A 19,259-nucleotide genomic window follows, 5' to 3' on the forward strand; every position below is an offset into this window, starting at 1 on the left:
GAGAGAGAGAGAGAGAGAGAGAGAGAGAGATATATATATCCCTTGTTTTGTACTTCTCCTAAGTCTGTACTCACCCCTGAAGATGTGAATTACACGAAAGCGCTTGGGAACTTCGTGTTTTCTTCTTTCCTTGTGGTTATCAGCATATACCTGGATCACGCTCACCCACAGTGATTTACTTGCATATATATATATATATATAAATATATATATATATATATATATATATATATATATATATATATATATATATATATATATATATATATATATATATAATCAACACCTCACCCCGCCAGGATTCAAACCCACAATCATATAACTGTGACCAGGGAACGTTACCTCTAGACCACCGGAGGCCAGATACTCATGCATTTTTTTTTCCACAGAATCTACATCGAAAATCATTATGGCATTTCCACGCCATGTGCCCCCACTTGCAACACTTATAGCATATTACTGGAGATTCGTTGTCGACAGCAACCCGTTTATATCCCAAACATCTCACAACTAAGAGGTTATCAAAGTTTTGAATTACCAGCTGATTTGACTGTAAGTTGTAGAGGTTTGACGACTTATATCAAAGATGATATTCCAGCATCTTTTCATTCCGCTCTAAAAATAAACGGTACCAAGTATTTGTGTGTTAGTATTACGCTTCAAGATGCTACACTGTTCATTATTAATGCTTATGTGCATGCTGATTCCTTGACAGTTGATGATCTGCCGGACATTATTTTTGCTGATGATTGTTTACTAATTGGTGATTTGAACGCTAGGCACATCAATCTTGGCAGTAGAGGTTCTCAAAATCACAATGGAATGGTTCTGAAAAATATCTTAGACTCTATAGAAGATGCTAGGGTCCTCTGAGCTGGTGAGCCGACACATGTTAAAGTGGGTAAACTTGATTATGCAATACTTTTTAATATGTTAGATGTGCATGCATATTTGAATATTGTGGATACGCTTTTGAGTGATCAATTTGCAATTAAAGTGAAGCTTCATTTGAACAAAAAATTTTATGTTAACAATAGGAAAAGGTATACAATAACAGTAGGCCAACATAGTGAATTTGTAGCCAAAGTCGGCGAGTGGTATAAAGCGTACAATAAGCTTGGAATTAAAGTTTAAAACATATTTTATGATGATTTGTTAGGAGTGATTGATTCCATTTTGAATAAGCCAAGGAGACAGTATGGATATAACACAAAACCTAAGCCTAGGTATTATAATGATTAGATTGTAAAGGGGTGGAATAAGTTACTGAGGAAATATCATAGTAAGTGGAGTAAAGATCTTAGCAATGAAAAAAACCGGGAAACTCTGATTGAAGTGGCAGAGTGTACAACAGAGTTCAATCAGAAAGCCCAGAAGTATGTATTGGAGTGCTTTTTTTGAGAGAGATTGCTCAATCAAAATTTTTGAATCAGGTTTGGGATGGTGTGAATAGGGTAAGAGGAGTCAAGAAGAAATTTAATGTTCATCCCAATGCAAACGCCAAAGCTAATGAACTAATGAATAAGTGGGCGTATGCATCTAATTATGAGTGTCTCCCATGTAATGTTCAGATTTACTTGAGGAATTCAAGACCTATGAAGCGAAGGTTGGTGAATATCCAAAGTACTGTAATTGAGGAAACCTGTGTTACTTTTATTAAGGATGAAATTCTGAATGCTGTAAAGAGAGGGAAGTCTAGTGCTCCTGGCAGGGATGGTCTAACTTATGATGTTATAAATTATCTTATAAGTATGGAGGACAACCCAATTCTAGATCTCTTTAATTTGTCATATGAAAATGGAAGACTGCCAGTGAAATGGAAAATGGCACTCATTGTTCCTGTGCCTAAGGGCGATAATGATTATAGACCCATATCCTTAACATCTTGTCTATCTAAAATGATGGAGTGAATGGTATTAAATAGATTATTGTACAAAATTGATGGTTTCTTGTTTAGTAATTTGTTTGGATTTTTAAAGGGTAAAAGCACTACAGATTGTGTGATTAATGTCTTAGTAATGCTAATTTCAACTGTAGACTGTTTGTAGACCTTAAAAGTGCCTTTGATAAGGCAAATAAGGAAGTGATCTTAGAAAGTCTTGTAAGTAAAGGTATAAAAGGGAAATTATTGATGTGGATTACAGATTAGTTAACTAACAGAAAAGCGAGTGTCTGGTTTCAAGATCATGAATCGGAAGAAAAAAGTCTAGGGTTGGGTACCCCACAAGGTGGCGTTCTTAGCCCTATGCTTTTTAATATTCTTATGGACAGAATAGCTTGTTACAAATTCCAGGGCGAGTCCCAAGTAATCATTTATGCTGATGACATTCTGATCCAATGTAAGAATGAGGAAGATATGTCTAGGGTCATTGATCAGCTGCAATATCTTTGTATCTCCTTGGGACGGGATCATTAATGAAAATAAAACCAAATTTTAGTCAAGGGCAGTAAATGGAAAAGAATTTTGGTTAAATGGAATAAAATTGCAAAAAATATCCCGTTACAAATATCTGGGAATGTTTGTGGGTGTAAATAATAATGCTAAGGATCAAATTACTTATGTTAAAAATATATGTACAGCGAGGCTAAAGTTTTGTCAAATAGAGCAAATGGTGATGGTACACCAGTTTTAAGATCTATGTATTTAAGTACACTTAGAAGTATCGTTGATTATTCAGCTCCAGTTCTAGCTTCTTACTCAGGAAAAGATCTTAGGCCATTAGAGCTTATTCAGAATGAAGCAATGAGGATTTTGCTTGGTTGTCCAAGGACAACAAGAATAGAGATTATGAGGATGGAGTTAAATGTCCCGAGCATAATACACAGAATTAGGGAGTTGACTGTCATGTCTACTCTAAGGCTTATTAGGCGTGGTGATGGGTATCTCAAGTCTGCTGTTGATAAATTTACTAATGCAATTACTAGTAGTTTTAAGAAGAATACTTATACTAAAGGACTTTGTCAGATGTTGTGTGAATATAATATTGTAGATTTGTGGGTATCTTTGCCAAACAAAGTTTATTTGAAACCTTGGTTCATGGAGAGTGTATCTGTAAGAATTGATAAGCTAGAGTTTAAAAAAAAAATGTAATCCTTTTGAGTTACGGCAAATATTCCTTGAGAAAATATATGAGTACCGTAAGGAAAATGTTATTCATATGTACTGTGATGGTTCAGTTAATGTGAATCGGGCCGGATGTGGCATTGTTATTAGGGAATTTTTTGAATATGGTATTAGTGTTGAAGAAAGAATATCCAAGAGAATTGGGGATAGAAGTTCCAGCACCACTGCTGAACTTTATGTTATATATGTGGGACTTAAGAATGCCTTTGTGAGGGAAAAGACTGTTTTTGGGTTTGTTGACAGTCAAGGTGCTCTATTTGCTCTAAATTCTAAAGAGCCTCTTGATGATGATTTAGTTTTAAAATGTAAGAAGTGTATTCAGGACATAAAATCACTTGGATATGATGTTATTTTATGTGGATTCCATCCCATTGTGGTATTTATATGAATGAGGTTGCTGATGATTTAACTAAGCAAGGGTGTGGCAAAGAAAGTGTAGAATACGATTGTATTTTGGGTATGAAAAGAATAAAATCTGGAATGGTAAAAATCCGACAGCAATGGGAAATGGACAATATTCGGAACATTTTTAACAACGGCAGTAGTAGTTTGAAACATTATGTTCGAGTTTTGAATTCTACAAGTTCTACTTATGGTAAGGCTTCGGTTAAGTATGATATATTTGTGATGAGACTACGCTTTGGATACAAATATTATTGGCAATATATTGAAGGAGCTGGTGGCATTCCTTGTAAACTGTGTGGCTATGTAAAGTCCCATACATTATATCATTACATTATGGAATGTAACTGTTTATCAGATTTTAGGGGTGATGGTATTACTGATATTACAGAGAGGGTTTGTTATTTGATAAACAAAAATATGGTTAAGAATATTATGAAAAAATTCTGTAAGTTTAACATAAGATTATAGATTTTATGCATATCTATTTGTTGTATACAGATCTGATTTATGATTAGTAGAATGTTAAAGAGCTCTTGTTAAGACTAGTTTTGGGCGGGCTAACCAGCTCCTTTTGATGTAATTGTCAATAAATGTTTTGAATTTGAATTTGAATTTGAATTTGACCCTTGCTGGCGCTTAGTGAGTCTAACTGCCATTATTGTTGGGGAAGTAAAGACATGGACTCCTTGAAGAGTTACTGCCATCTAAACCATCAATGGGGTTTACACTCGTTGTACTGATCATGGTTGAAGAATAAATAGCACCATCAATTTTCTTTCGCTTATCGACCAAGTGGGAAGTATTATCTTCACTGCTCGTACCCTCTCCATTCCTCCTTTCATTCTTCTTTTTGCTATTCGCAACTCTAAACGGCTCTTGTTCTTCACATTCACTGCTGCTAGACAGCTCCAAATCCGTCAACAGTCCTCCAGCAGTACCCTGGGCTACATTGCTGTGAGTGCTGTATCCACCACCCAATTCCGTCATTTTAGTAAGCGACCTGCTCGTCGAAGCTCTTCCGCCAGCCATGACCGTACGTGCCCAGCCAGGGAGGTGGAGGAGAGCGACCTGCACGTCCGACCAGTACGGCCAGCGTTCCAGAAGTGATTTCCTGACAAGGACCCTCTATAAGTATACGTTGAGATTTTGTAGAAAAGGAGTTTGACATGTTCTTTCAGGAGATTAATGGCTTTCTTGAATAGACAATTGACACTAACTAAACTACAAACATCAGATTCTCTGATGTTTGGGCATCAAAATGATCTAATTTCAGTAGTATTCAGAAACTCCTGGCTTTCCCCAGGGACGCTATCACGGGATGCCATTCGTACTGGCAGACTCGACACTCACTTATTTGACAAGTGTTACCAACAATAAAGAAGGTTGAAGCTTTCAACATCACTCACAAAGGATCGTGAATGCTTTAACTGTAATGAGACATATCTAAGTGGACTCAAAACAATGGTGTCCTCTCTCACATTTAAATTCACTTTATAGAGAGGTTGGTGTCAGGCAGTCAGAGAAAATGAACGGCACCCAAGCTTGGGAGCGATGAGAAAACGGATGTCTTAGATGGGAGACTCAATAAAGAAGGCATAGTTACATGTTTTGTGGGCTATTGAGCGCAATATGAATCGTCTGATTCTCCTTTAACTGACGTGTATGGCCGTGGTCATTACGCTAACACTGGTCAACAACATTCATAAAGAAAGAAAGAAAAAAAAAACGCACCAGCCACCCGCCCGAACAGCGAGCGATTAAGCTAATAAGTGGTTAAATAATAGTGATTTATGTTTGCTTGTTTTTAGATTACATGCTAATATAACAATGAAGTATAAAGAATAATATAATGATTGGTTAGATAAATACCATTTAGTTATTTATACTTTTAGTTTTGTTGTATATGAGTTTGACGGTTTATCTACAAACCTCTCTCGTCATAGACCCTTGTTATACCAATTTAAAAGCAAGATAATGTTATTATGCAATGTCCATTGCTTTAATCGCAACAACATTTTTGACATCGCTTCCCGGCCTTATGGCTAAGATTAAAGTGTAGTATCTGTTCTTATCAGCTTAGTATCTGATACGATCCCCATGTGGGATCTTCGATATTAAACTGATTTTTGGATCTTGGCGAAGTGCTGGGGCTTGCCCCACCTTTGCCGCGGATTGGCCCGGTATTGCAGTGACTCCGGGATCGGTCCACTCCCCATGGGGAGTAATTAAATCATTTTATTATACGTAAATTTTGAGTAAGATGGCGATGGACATAGTGTATTATAATCGCTGTACATAGTATAGTATGTCACTTTTACTTTTACTTTTATCCTCTTCGCCACTGATCGGCTTGTTAGCCGCTTGGGCGATCGGTCACGTCTCTGATTACTTTTCCTTTTCATTTATCTTCTTCACCAAAAGATCGGCTCGCTAGCCGCCCGGGCGATCGGTCACGTCTCTATCATGCACTGTTGGCAAATACTGAGCAGGCACCGGCTCCTGAATGTACCTGAACCCGCTCCAGTGTTGGTCAAGTTTGTCTTGAAAGAGCTCACACTCGGTGCCGTCACAACACTCTCTGGTAGATTGTTCCAAGAGTTTACAACCCTCACTCCGAAAAAGTTTGCCCTCACAGTTTTCTGGACTTGCGGCTTCTTCAATCTTGAGGCGAGCGTCCGCCAGCTCCAAGTAAGGACACTCAACTGAGTAGTGCTCCCTGAGATGCTTATACACCTTAACTAGGTTCCCCTTTGCCCGTCTGTAGTATAAGCTAGGCAAGTTCAGGCGCTCCAATCTCTCAGAGTAGCTGTGGTGCCGAAGTGCAGGCACCAGTCTGGTGGCCCTCCTTTGAGCATTTTCAACCAACTGACAGTCCCTAGCATATCTCGAGGACCAGATGGGGTGACAGTACTCCAGATGGGGAAGCACTTCACTCCTGAAGATCGTTACGAAGGACGGACCGTCTAGATATCTAATCTACCTTCTTATAAGACCCAATAATTTATTTGCCTGATTTACCTTCTTCTCGCAATGGCCCGAGAACTTCGGCTCATTGTCAACATACACGCCTAGGTCCTTCTCACATACAGTCTCAACTAGTGCAGTTTCTTCATCCCGTTGGGACATATGATACGCCTCCTTACCGTTGGTACGCCCCAGGTGCATCCTCTTACACTTCGTGACATTGAATTTCAGCAGCCATTTCTTCGACCATTTCTGGACCCCACAGAGGTCCTTCTGCAGCTCTTGACAGTCCGCTTAGTTCTTAATTTCCCGAAATAACTTGGCGTCATCGGCAAACATTTGTATGGAGGAGTGTACAACGTCAGGCATGTCATTTATGAAACAAACAAACAACAGCGGGCCCAATACACTGCCCTGTGGTACCCCACTTGTGACAGGTACAGATGACGATTTCGTGCCTGCCATTAATCACCACATACTGCTTGCGGTCATGTAGAAAGTCTTCTATCCACGCTAGGACATTTCCCCGAATTCCGTACCCTTCCAGTTTGATTTTCAGCCTTTCGTGGGGTACACTGTCGAAAGCCTTGGCAAAATCTAGGTAAATAATGTCGATATTACCACCCCGTTCCAGAATATGAGTCAGACACAGGTGCGACCTCTTTTTGGGTTGCAAAAAAGCACGATATAACTCCATTTATTCGGTCCTTGGTAGGTTACCATCACAATTTGAATTGAATTTAATCAGATTATTTAGCCAGAAAAAAACAGATACGGAGTGGATAATAATAACAATATTTACATGGCTGAGCCAGTTGAGAACCTGAGCTCTCCTTTAGGCACCTGATATATACTATACATTTATCTCAAGGAAGTATTATGTAACGTTTAGTATCATCTGGAATAGTACAATAGCATGGTGGTAATAAGAACATCTTATAATGTTACCACGGTTATCACTTCAATATTTATTAATTTTATTTATTTATTATTTTTTTATTTATATTGTTACGCCGTCTCTTAATTTACTTTAATATCCAAGGTGCTAGGCGTAACCAAAAAAAAAAGTGAAGTAAATTAAAAGGGAATAAAAATAAATAAAGTAAAGCTTTAAGAATTTAATTATATTAAATATTAACACAATAAAGAGCCTCGTAGGCTGTCACAACAAATTGATTCACTATCGAAACCTTTAAGACACAAATGATACAAAAACATCGAAACAGGATTACGTTAACACTGCATAAACATATAAATAACTAACACTAAAATTAACTATCGTGAAACAACACTGAATTACTTCAATGTAACTAAGCAAACACTGATGGACACATAAGAGACATAAATAGGTACTCACATAGATATACCACATTGGTGGCGACAGGAACAACACAAATAAAATAAGTATAAGTAACAGGTGACGGATGTCACTCAAAAGAAAGTGAACTGAATGACAAGGAGGACTGGACGGAACTCAGTCTACAGGTGGACTACTATATATATGGTCGGCTCTGGAGCCAATGCGACCCGCAGGTGAAACATGGGTCGTTTAGCGATGCAGATGGTCGTTAGAGAAACAAAGAATGCTTGTTACAATACAAAATGAAGAAATAAGATGGGCTTGACAAATAATAACAGTTAAAACCTTAACAGCACAGGGTAAGGTGACTAGATTATATAATGGTAAATATAACGCATCATTACAGGAATAATATGGAACAACATGGAAGCATGTTATATACAAAAATAGAAAAATACGACACTGTCGTAACAATATATATATATATATACATAAATTACAGTGGAATTGAAAAACATAAGTATAATGGGGGAGCAGTACAACATAGGTTGTACAGTAGTAAGGTTGAACAAGAGGACAGCTGTCAGAATTATGTCTAGTTGGCAACAAGAGATCGTGGGCCCTTAGTGCACCTGTGGCTAGTCCGGTGGTACAGTTTACCGAGGCGTGAAAGTTCGAACGCTCGTGCTTGGCTAGCGCTCAACCGCCGTCCGGCAGACAGAGGTACAGCGACATCGTTTTCCAGCGTAAATAAAATGGGTCATTAATGCCTTCCTAAAGAAACTATCGACATGGGACCAGGTTTGTTCCACTCTACGATTTTTTTCCGATTTTTCCACCAAGTTTGATGAAAAAACGATTGTGCCGTTTCTGCTGTCCAGAACAGACACACGGCTATTCCTATAGTATATTAGAGGGATGGTCGTAGTTGTTATAATCATGGTCGTGGTTGTTATAATCATGATCGTGGTTATTATAATCACGGTCGTGGTTGTTATAATCATGGTCGTGGTTGTTATAATCAAAGTCGTGGTTGTTATAATAATGGTCGTGGTTGTTATGATCATAGTCGTGGCTGTTATAATCATGGTCGTGGTTGTTATAATCATGGTCGTGGTTATGATCATGGTCGTGGTTGTTATAATCATAGTCGTGGTTGTAATGATCATAGTCGTGGTTGTTATAATCATGGTCTGCTTGTTAAAATCATGGTCGTGGTTGTTATAATCATAGTCGTGGTTGTTATTATCATGGTCGTGGTTATAATCATAGTCGTGGTTGTTATAATCATGGTCGTGGTTGTTATAATCATGGCCGTGTTTATTATAATCATGGTCGTGGTTATTATAATCATGGTCGTGGTTGTTATAATCATGGTCCTGGTTGTTATAATCATGGTCGTGGTTGTTATAATCATGGTCGTGGTTGTTATAATCATGGTCCTGGTTGTTATAATCATGGTCCTGGTTGTTATAATCATGGTCCTGGTTGTTATAATCATGGTCCTGGTTGTTATAATCATGGTCATACCTGAGACTAACACAGGTAGAATAAACCCCACACCTAATCTTTAATCTCAAAAAACCCAAATTAACCTCACCTAATCAACAGGATTACAGACCATTACGATTGTACCACCAATACCGATACATTTCACACTGGATTAATAACAAAACATTTAATCACATTTCCAATAGCTAATGTCTTACGGATACTGTAAGTATCTAGAATACTATAGGAAGGAATAGAATAAAGGTTAGAATAATTAGTTAAAGAAATATTCGCCATAAGGAGAGGTTAAAATCATTAAAAAAAATTATTATGAATCACCGATGAACATTCCAAGATAAATTATATTATGAAGAGAAGTGACCTTGATTCTGGTTAGATTAGTGACCATCTGCTTAAGTCATCACCTGTGTTAAGTCATCATAGTCATCATCTACATTAGTCAGTTTTAGGCCCATCTCACATGACTGACCGCCCATCGATGTTCTTTCCGCGAGAGGGTGTTAGTTTCCAATGCGTCTTATTATTTCCGCTGGTGGATGTAAGACCAGCTACCCTCACTGACGCAGCTACTGTATGGTCAATTTGATGTTATTCTTGTTTATAAATGCCTTCTAATCTGTCTTAAGTCTATCTGTCTATTGCCATCCCAACTGTCTGTTCGTCTGCGTGGTGTTTGACTGTAAGCCCGTCTGTACTCTTTGTGTCGTCAAAACTTTCTGTCTTATCCGTTGTTGGCGTGTGTCTGCCTGTTTGTCTAATGCGAACCAATCAGTCAGCTCTGTCTGTCTGTCTGTCATGTTAGTTGCCATATTGTCTATTTGTGCATGTATGAATCTGTCTATTTTTTGTCAACCTCCTGTCTGTTTCACTGTCTATATTCACCATGTGTCGATTGTTGTCATTTCTGTCTGTCTGTATGTACGCGTCTGTCTTATATGTTGTCTTTGTCTTTCATAAGTCTGTCTATCTGTCTGTCTTTCTGTGTGTCCTTGAATCTGTCTGTATTATGTCTATGTCTTTTGTTTGTCCGCTTCTCTCTTTCTCCATTTTTATGGATACTATCTCTATCTTTATTTATATATCCCTATGTCTCCCCATTACACTACTCATCATATTGAGCAATTTTTCTTCCTTATTAAATAGGTGATTTTAATATGGTATTCTGGGAACTTTAAAAAAACACATCCCTCCATTCATACCTCCACCTCTCACTATCCCTTTCTCCCATCTCCTATACTCTCTCGCCTCTTAAGAATAATAATGCTTCAGTCGCTCTTCTTCTCCTTCTCTTCTCCCTTTCTATCTTCTCCATGCACTCCTGTTATTATCTTTTTATCTCTACTCCTTTTCCATGTACAGTCAGCCACAGGAATAAGTACACACTGTAGCTGTAAGGTCTGGTAACGTTGAAACTGCGCATCCAGACTCATGATGAAACTCAGCTCCCCCCCACCTGTTATCTCTAACTATTTTCTGTTTCCACTTCTTTATTCTTCTATTTACTCATCTTCCTTCCTTTACTAATCCAAACAACATGAAAAAAAAGTAGGCTAAGAGAAAAAGTGGGGGGAGGAGGAGGGAGCTGTACGATAACTCCAATCATCCTGCCGGCTGACAGCGTACAGCAACATCTTTTGCCAGCGTAAATAAAATGGTTAATTAATGCCTTCCTAAAGAAACCATCGACATGGAACCAGGTTTGTTTCACTCTACGAATTTTTTGGCGATTTTTCCACCAAGTTTGATGAAAAAAGATTGTGCCGTTTCGGCTACCCAGAACAGACAGACAGACAGACACACGCCTAGTCCTATAGTATATTAAATTATGTTTATTGCAATGGTAATTACTTATCTATTTACATGACATCAATACTATTAGAATGAACATATGCATGAAGATCCGTTAACCTTTTTTCAAACTATTAACATTCGAGGAAATAAGAACATTCTTTTTGGAGTAGTCCCTTGGATTTTCCATATATTCCAAAACAGAGTCAAGAATGATCGTCATTCCCTACATTTACTACATTCTCTTTAGAAACCGAACCAACTCTATTTCCTAACAGACAATGATTACCATTTTGCTCTAGATTGCTATCCACAAAAACATTATTGGATTCCGTCTCTACTAACGTTTAATTTTCTTTTAAATTATCTTTATTAACAACAGCAACATCACTACAGTATATGGCACAAGATTCACGAAGTATTTTTTGATAGCCAATACTGCTTGTTTGAACTCATCGAACTCCTTACGGAGTTCTACTAGATTGTTAGGGGCTATAAGGTTATTGCCCCCGTTACCAATGTCCTTCTGTGCTGCTGCATTACGTATTTCCATACGCTTTTCCCACACATTTACAGCACTTGGTGTCCCTGCAACATCGCTCCTTACAGCGTCACCTTTATCCTCTTGATTAGTGGACTGAGCTCGTTATTGCAATTGATGATCTTTCGGTTTTTTAGGACACACCCAGGAGCTGGCATTGTGAGCACCCCCACAATTTCAGCATTTTGGTGTAATTTTCTCCTTCGCCTTAAGTTTATCTCCACATACCTTAGATTCATGCATTTTTCCACAGAATCTACATCGAAAATCATTATGGCATTTCCACGCCATGTGCCCCCACTTGCAACACTTATAGCATATTAGTGGAGATTCGTTGTCGACAGCAACCCGTTTATATCCCAAACATCTCACAACTAAGAGGTTATCAAAGTTTTGAATTACCAGCTGATTTGACTGTAAATTGTAGAGGTTTGACGACTTATATCAAAGATGATATTCCAGCATCTTTTCATTCCGCTCTAAAAATAAACGGTACCGAGTATTTGTGTGTTAGTATTACGCTTCAAGATGCTACACTGTTCATTATTAATGCTTATGTGCATGCTGACTCCTTGACAGCTGATGATCTGCCGGACATTATTTTTGCTGATGATTGTTTACTAATTGGTGATTTGAACGCTAGGCACATCAATCTTGGCAGTAGAGGTTCTCAAAATCACAATGGAATGGTTCTGAAAAATATCGTAGACTCTATAGAAGATGCTAGGGTCCTCTGAGCTGGTGAGCCGACACATGTTAAATGGGGTAGACTTGATTATGCAATACTTTTTAATATGTTAGATGTGCATGCAAATTTGAATATTGTGGATCCGCTTTTGAGTGATCAATTTGCAATTAAATTGAAGCTTCATTTGAACAAAAATTTTTATGTTAACAATAGGAAAAGGCATACAATAACAGTAGGCCAACATAGTGAATTGGTAGCCAAAGTCGGCGAGTGGTATAAAGCGTACAAAAAGCTTGGAATTAAAGTTGAAAACATATTTTATGATGATTTGTTAGTAGTGATTGATTCCATTTTGAATAAGCCAAGGAGACAGTATGGATATAACACAAAACCTAAGCCTAGGTATTATAATGATAAGATTATAAAGGGGTGGAATAAGTTACTGAGGAAATGTCATAGTAAGTGGAGTAAAGATCCTAGCAATGAAAAAAACCGGAAAACTCTGATTGAAGTGGCAGAGTGTACAACAGAGTTCAATCAGAAAGCCAGAAGTATGTATTGGAGTGGTTTTTTTGAGAGAGATTGCTCAATCAAAATTTTTGAATCAGGTTTGGGATGGTGTGAATAGGGTAAGAGGAGTCAAGAAGAAATTTAATGTTCATCCCAATCCAAACGCCAAAGCTAATGAACTAATGAATAAGTGGGCGTATGCATCTAATTATGAGTGTCTCCCATGTAATGTTCAGATTTACTTGAGGAATTCAAGATCTATGAAGCGAAGGTTGGTGAATATCCAAAGTACTGAAAGTGAGGAAACCTGTGTTCCTTTCATTAAGGATGAAATTCTGAATGCTGTAAAGAGAGGGAAGTCTAGTGCTCCCGGCAGGGATGGTCTAACTTATGATGTTATCAATTATCTTATAAGTATGGAGGACAACCCAATTCTAGATCTCTTTAATTTGTCATATGAAAATGGAAGACTGCCAGTGAAATGGAAAATGGCACTCATTGTTCCTGTGCCTAAGGGCGATAATGATTATAGACCCATATCCTTAACATCTTGTCTATCTAAAATGATGGAGTGAATGGTATTAAATAGATTATTGTACAAAATTGATGGTTTCTTGTTTAGTAATTTGTTTGGATTTTTAAAGGGTAAAAGCACTACAGATTGTGTGATTAAATGTCTTAGTAATGCTAATGTCAACTGTAGACTGTTTGTAGACCTTAAAAGTGCCTTTGATAAGGCAAATAAGGAAGTGATCTTACAAAGTCTTGTAAGTAAAGGTATAAAAGGGACATTAGTGATGTGGATTACAGATTACTTAACTGACAGAAAAGCGAGCGTCTGGTTTCAAGGTCATGAATCGGAAGAAAAAAGTCTAGGGTTGGGTACCCCACAAGGTGGAGTTCTTAGCCCTATGCTTTTTAATATTCTTATGGACAGAATAGCTAGTTACAAATTCCAGGGCGAGTCCCAAGTAATCATTTATGCTGATGACATTCTGATCCAAGGTAAGAATGAGGAAGATATGTCTAGGGTCATTGATCAGCTGCAATATCTTTGTATCTCCTTGGGACGGGTCATTAATGAAAATAATACCAAATTTTAGTCAAGGGCAGTAAATGGAAAAGTATTTTGGTTAAATGGAATAAAATTGCAAAAAAATCCCGTTACAAATATCTGGGAATGTTTGTGGGTATAAATAATAATGCTAAGGATCAAATTACTTATGTTAAAAATATATGGACAGCGAGGCTAAAGTTTTGTCAAATAGAGCAAATGGTGTTGGTATACCAGTTTTAAGATCTATGTATTTAAGTACACTTAGAAGTATCATTGATTATTCAGCTCCAGTTCTAGCTTCTTACTCAGGAAAAGATCTTAGGCTATTAGAGCTTATTCAGAATGAAGCAATGAGGATTTTGCTTGGTTGTCCAAGGACAACAAGAATAGAGGTTATGAGGATGGAGCTAAATGTCCCGAGCATAATGCACAGAATTAGGGAGTTGACTGTCATTTCTACTCTAAGGCTTATTAGGCGTGGTGATGGTGTAACGACCACGGTCGTACACGTCAGTTAACGCCAAAATCACATGATTCATATTACGCTCAATAGCCCACAAAACATGTACCTCTGCTTTTATTTTGAGTCCTCCTCTGAGGAGTCCGTTTTCTCGTCACTTCAAGACGCCTCAGTCCTCCGTTATCCCATTTTCTCTGACTTACTGAAACCAACCTCTCTATATAATGTATTTGAATGTGAGAGAGAACACCCTGGTTTAGAGTCAGCTTAGATATGTCGGTTTACAGTTGAAACATTCAAGATCCATTGTGAGTGGTGTTGAACGCTTCAACTGTCCTTATTGTTGGTAAGACGTGTCAAGTAAGTGAGTGTTGAGTCTGCCAGGACAAACGATACCCATCGGTTTCGTTTCCTAAGATATCCAGGAGTTTCTGATCGCGCCTGAAGTTAGATCATTTTGTCGCCCCGACATCAGAGAATCTGATGTTTGTAGTTTAATTAGTGTCAGTTATCTATTTAAGAAAGTCATTAATTTCCTGAACTATTCTGTCAACTGGTATAATCTCCAAGATCTAACGTCTCCCTGTGAATAGTTCCTTGTTCGCTGTAGGCCTGAGCTTGCAGAATTGTTGTTATCAACGTGTATATTCCACCTTTTCCTGGCAAGCTCAACCTCTGGTTAGATTATATGAATAGACATAGGAAATTACCCTGATCCGGAACACCGGAGTTCATAATTAAGTATACGGTGATCCAAAATGGTAGAGAAGGTATGTTGTTGGTAAGATCGACCTTTCTGGCATGATTATGGAGGCTCAAGCCGCCCAGCGGGGGCACGTATATACCTCTACACGAGGGAGAATCACGCATTCGTGACTCTTCTCCCACGTCTACAGGTACGTTCACGTGTGTTCCACGCCGCCATATTAACTCAGTTTAACTTAGTCGTTTTTGCGAATATCAGTGTTCATGTTTCAACATAGTACCTTCAGTGCCAATTAAGTCAAGTAAAGTAGAGCTCTAGCTATCGTCTGAACCGGTGCCAGACGTATGTTTTGTATAGTGAAGTTAAATATTCACGCATTCGTGACTCTTCTCCCACGTCTACAGACGCGGATGTGTTAGCCACTCTCCTGAAGGTCGATAGCTACCTATGGGCACCATGGCTCTTGAAGACTGTCTCTAAGGGCGCATTTAGAATCCCAGGACACGATCCCCGGGAAGCGCCCCCACCACTCTGCCAGTGTGTAACGAGTCAACCTCCCTGAGTGCACCTAGCGAGCGAGCCTTCAGCTTGGCGGTCGCTGTAAACAACTCTGGCCCACTGACTCGGTCATATGATCATGGTCTACCTACTGGTCTTGGTTATATGGATGGAGCCGTATTAATATCCATGCTTAGGGATGACTAGCAGAAATATAGTCATCCCAGGTTAAGTATTGAACCACTGAATGAGAGTTCAAGGTACCAGGTTGTTCCTTGCAAACTAACAGGAGGTATTGTATGTTACTATAATTGTGGAGTTAGTCCAGTGTGTTATGTATTCATCTGTAGTACCCATGAAAGAATAACCTGAGAGTATGATGTTCTAACCACGAATTGAGAAGGTAATTTGTTCCTTGTTAAAGTAAGACCTGCGGGTCCAGGGTTATTGACAGTGTGTAAGCATTTCTAAATCTTACTTGTCACAGAAATACTACAACAGTGTCCAACAAAGTAATGAATATTTGGAGGTGTTTAATGAGGTAATAAGTTCTTGAAGTGTTGGATGACTTAATAAGTTAATTTCGGTTATGTTTAGCCTGAGTGAATCTAAGATGCATCTTCTCCACTCACTGTATTAATAAATATTGAGTTAGTAATCTGAGTATCACCACTCTACTCCTTCTAAACATTGGTTCCCAGAAAATAATACTTACTCACGTGCCTAGACATCTACCACACTACCCAAAACCCTTCCATGAGTTCTGTTATATAATGAAAAGTCTGGGTGGTGGCAGCTACCCCTTGTAAGTATAAAAGGTGTTATACAAAGAATAACATGGTTCCCCAGACTAACCCATGTATAAGAAAGACATAAAACAAAGTATACTTCAGAAAGGTAAGAACATTGAAACTGAGAATACAATCTATATGAAAGGAAATGAAAAGAAAGAACCTTGACTTGGACAACATAAGTAGAGAAGCATAAGAGTTACTTATCTAAGAATATATGAGAATATAAGGTATATAGAGGTAAAGAACATATAAGAATATAAGTAAGAACATATAAGAATAAATATATATGTAAAGAATGGAAGGAGAATAAGTATATTAAACAGGGTACTCATTGGAGGAATGCTACACAGAACAAATGAGTATATGAATAAATAGAATACTAACAGAAAACAGTAGCTGGATGGTAAATTATTGAAAAGAGAAAACTCGGCCCGTTACAATGGGTATCTGAAGTCTGCTGTTGATAAATTTACTTATGCAATAACTAGTAGTTTTAAGAAGAATACTTATACTAAAGGACTTTGTCAGATGTTGTTTGAATATAATATTGTAGATTTGTGTGTATCTTTGCCAAACAAAGTTTATTTGAAACCTTGGTTCATGGAGAGTGTATCTGTAAGAATTGATAAGCTAGAGTTTAAAAAAAAAGAGAATGTAATCCTTTTGAGTTACGGCAAATATTCCTTGAGAAAATATATGAGTACCATAAGGAAAATGTTATTCATATGTACTGTGATGGTTCAGTTAATGGGAATCGGGCCGGATGTGGCATTGTCTTTAGGGAATTTTTTGAATATGGTATTAGTGTTGAAGAAAGAATATCCAAGAGAATTGGGGATAGAAGTTCCAGCACCACTGCTGAACTTTATGTTATATATGTGGGACTTAAGAATGCCTTTGTGAGGAAAAAGACTGTTTTTGGGTTTGTTGACAGTCAAGGTGCTCTATTTGCTCTAAATTCTGAAGTGCCTCTTGATGATGATTTAGTTTTAAAATGTAAGAAGTGTATTCAGGACATAAAATCACTTGGATATGATGTTAGTTTTATGTGGATTCCATCCCATTGTGGTATTTATATGAATGAGGTTGCTAATGATTTAACTAAGCAAGGGTGTGGCAAAGAAATTGTAGAATACGATTGTATTTTGGGTATTAAAAGAATAAAATCTGGAATGGTAAAAACCCGACAGCAATGGGAAATGGACAATATTCGGAAAATTTTTAACAACGGCAGTAGTAGTTTGAAACATTATGTTCGAGTTTTGAATTCTACAAGTTCTACTTATGGTAAGGCTTCGGTTAAGTTTGATACATTTGTGGTGAGACTACGCTTTGGATACAAATATTATTGGCAATATATTGAAGGAACTGGTGGCATTCCTTGTAAACTGTGTGGCTATGTAAAGTCTCATACATTATATCATTACATTATGGAATGTAACTGTTTATCAGATTTTAGGGGTGATGGTATTACTGATATTACAGAGATGGTTTGTTATTTGATAAACAAAAATATGGTTAAGAATATTATGAAAAAATTCTGTAAGTTTAACATAAGATTATAGATTTTATGCATATCTTTTTGTTGTATACACATCTGATTTATGATTAGTAGAATGTTAAAGAGCTCTTGTTAAGACTAGTTTTGGGCGGGCTAACCAGCTCCTTTTGATGTAATTGCCAATAAATGTTTTGAATTTGAATTTGAATTTGACCCTTGATGGCGCTAAGTGAGTCTAACTGCCATTATTGGTGGGGAAGTAAAGACATGGCCTCCTCGAAGAGTTACTGCCATCTAAACCATCAATGGGGTTTACACTCGTTGTACTGATCATGGTTGAAGAATGAATAGCACCATCAATTTTCTTTCGCTTATCGACCAAGTGGGAAGTATTATCTTCACTGCTCGTACCCTCTCCATTCCTCCTTTCATTCTTCTTTTTGCTCTTCGCAACTTTAAACGGCTCTTGTTCTTCACATTCACTGCTGCTAGACAGCTCCAAATCCGTCAACAGTCCTCCAGCAGTACCCTGGGCTACATTGCTGTGAGTGCTGTATCCACCACCCAATTCCGTCATTTTAGTAAGCGACCTGCTCGTCGAAGCTCTTCCGCCAGCCATGACCGTACGTGTCCAGCCAGGGAGGTGTAGGAGAGCGACCTGCACGTCCGACCAGTACGGCCAGCGTTCCAGAAGTGATTTCCTGACAAGGACCGTCTATAGGTATACGTTGAGATTTTGGATATAAGGAGTTTGACATGTTCTTTCAGGAGATTAATGGCTTTCTTGAATAGACAATTGACACTAACTAAACTACAAACATCAGATTCTCTGATGTTTGGGCATCAAAATGATCTAATTTCAGTAGTATTCAGAAACTCCTGGCTTTCCCCAGGGACGCTATCACGGGATGCCATTCGTACTGGCAGACTCGACACTCACTTATTTGACAAGTGTTACCAACAATAAAGAAGGTTGAAGCTTTCAACATCACTCACAAAGGATCTTGAATGCTTTAACTGTATTGAGACATATCTAAGTGGACTCAAAACAATGGTGTCCTCTCTCACATTTAAATTCACTTTATAGAGAGGTTGGTGTCAGGAAGTCAGAGAAAATGAACGGCACCCAAGCTTGGGAGCGATGAGAAAACGGATGCCTTAGATGGGAGACTCAATAAAGAAGGCATAGTTACATGTTTTGTGGGCTATTGAGCGCAATATGAATCGTCTGATTCTCCTTTAACTGACGTGTATGGCCGTGGTCATTACGCTAACACTGGTCAATAATATTCATAAAGAAAGAATGAAAAAAAAAACGCACCAGCCACCCGCCCCAACAGCGAGCGATTAAGCAAATAAGTGGTTAAATAATAGTGATTTATGTTTGCTTGTTTTTAGATAACATGCTAAT

At 38.0% G+C, this 19,259-nt stretch overlaps 1 non-coding gene across 1 annotated transcript; it reads left to right on the plus strand.

Annotated features, from left to right (window-relative positions):
- Window positions 1-5,551: 5,551 nt before the first annotated feature.
- LOC121861726 lies at window positions 5,552-5,743 on the plus strand. Its single transcript, XR_006088068.1, has one exon. It is a non-coding gene; the product is annotated as a U2 spliceosomal RNA (small nuclear RNA).
- The last annotated feature ends 13,516 nt before the right edge of the window (window positions 5,744-19,259 follow it).

This window comes from Homarus americanus, unplaced genomic scaffold (assembly GCF_018991925.1).
Source record: "Homarus americanus isolate GMGI-L3 unplaced genomic scaffold, GMGI_Hamer_2.0 scaffold4598, whole genome shotgun sequence".
Lineage (NCBI taxonomy): Eukaryota > Metazoa > Arthropoda > Malacostraca > Decapoda > Nephropidae > Homarus > Homarus americanus.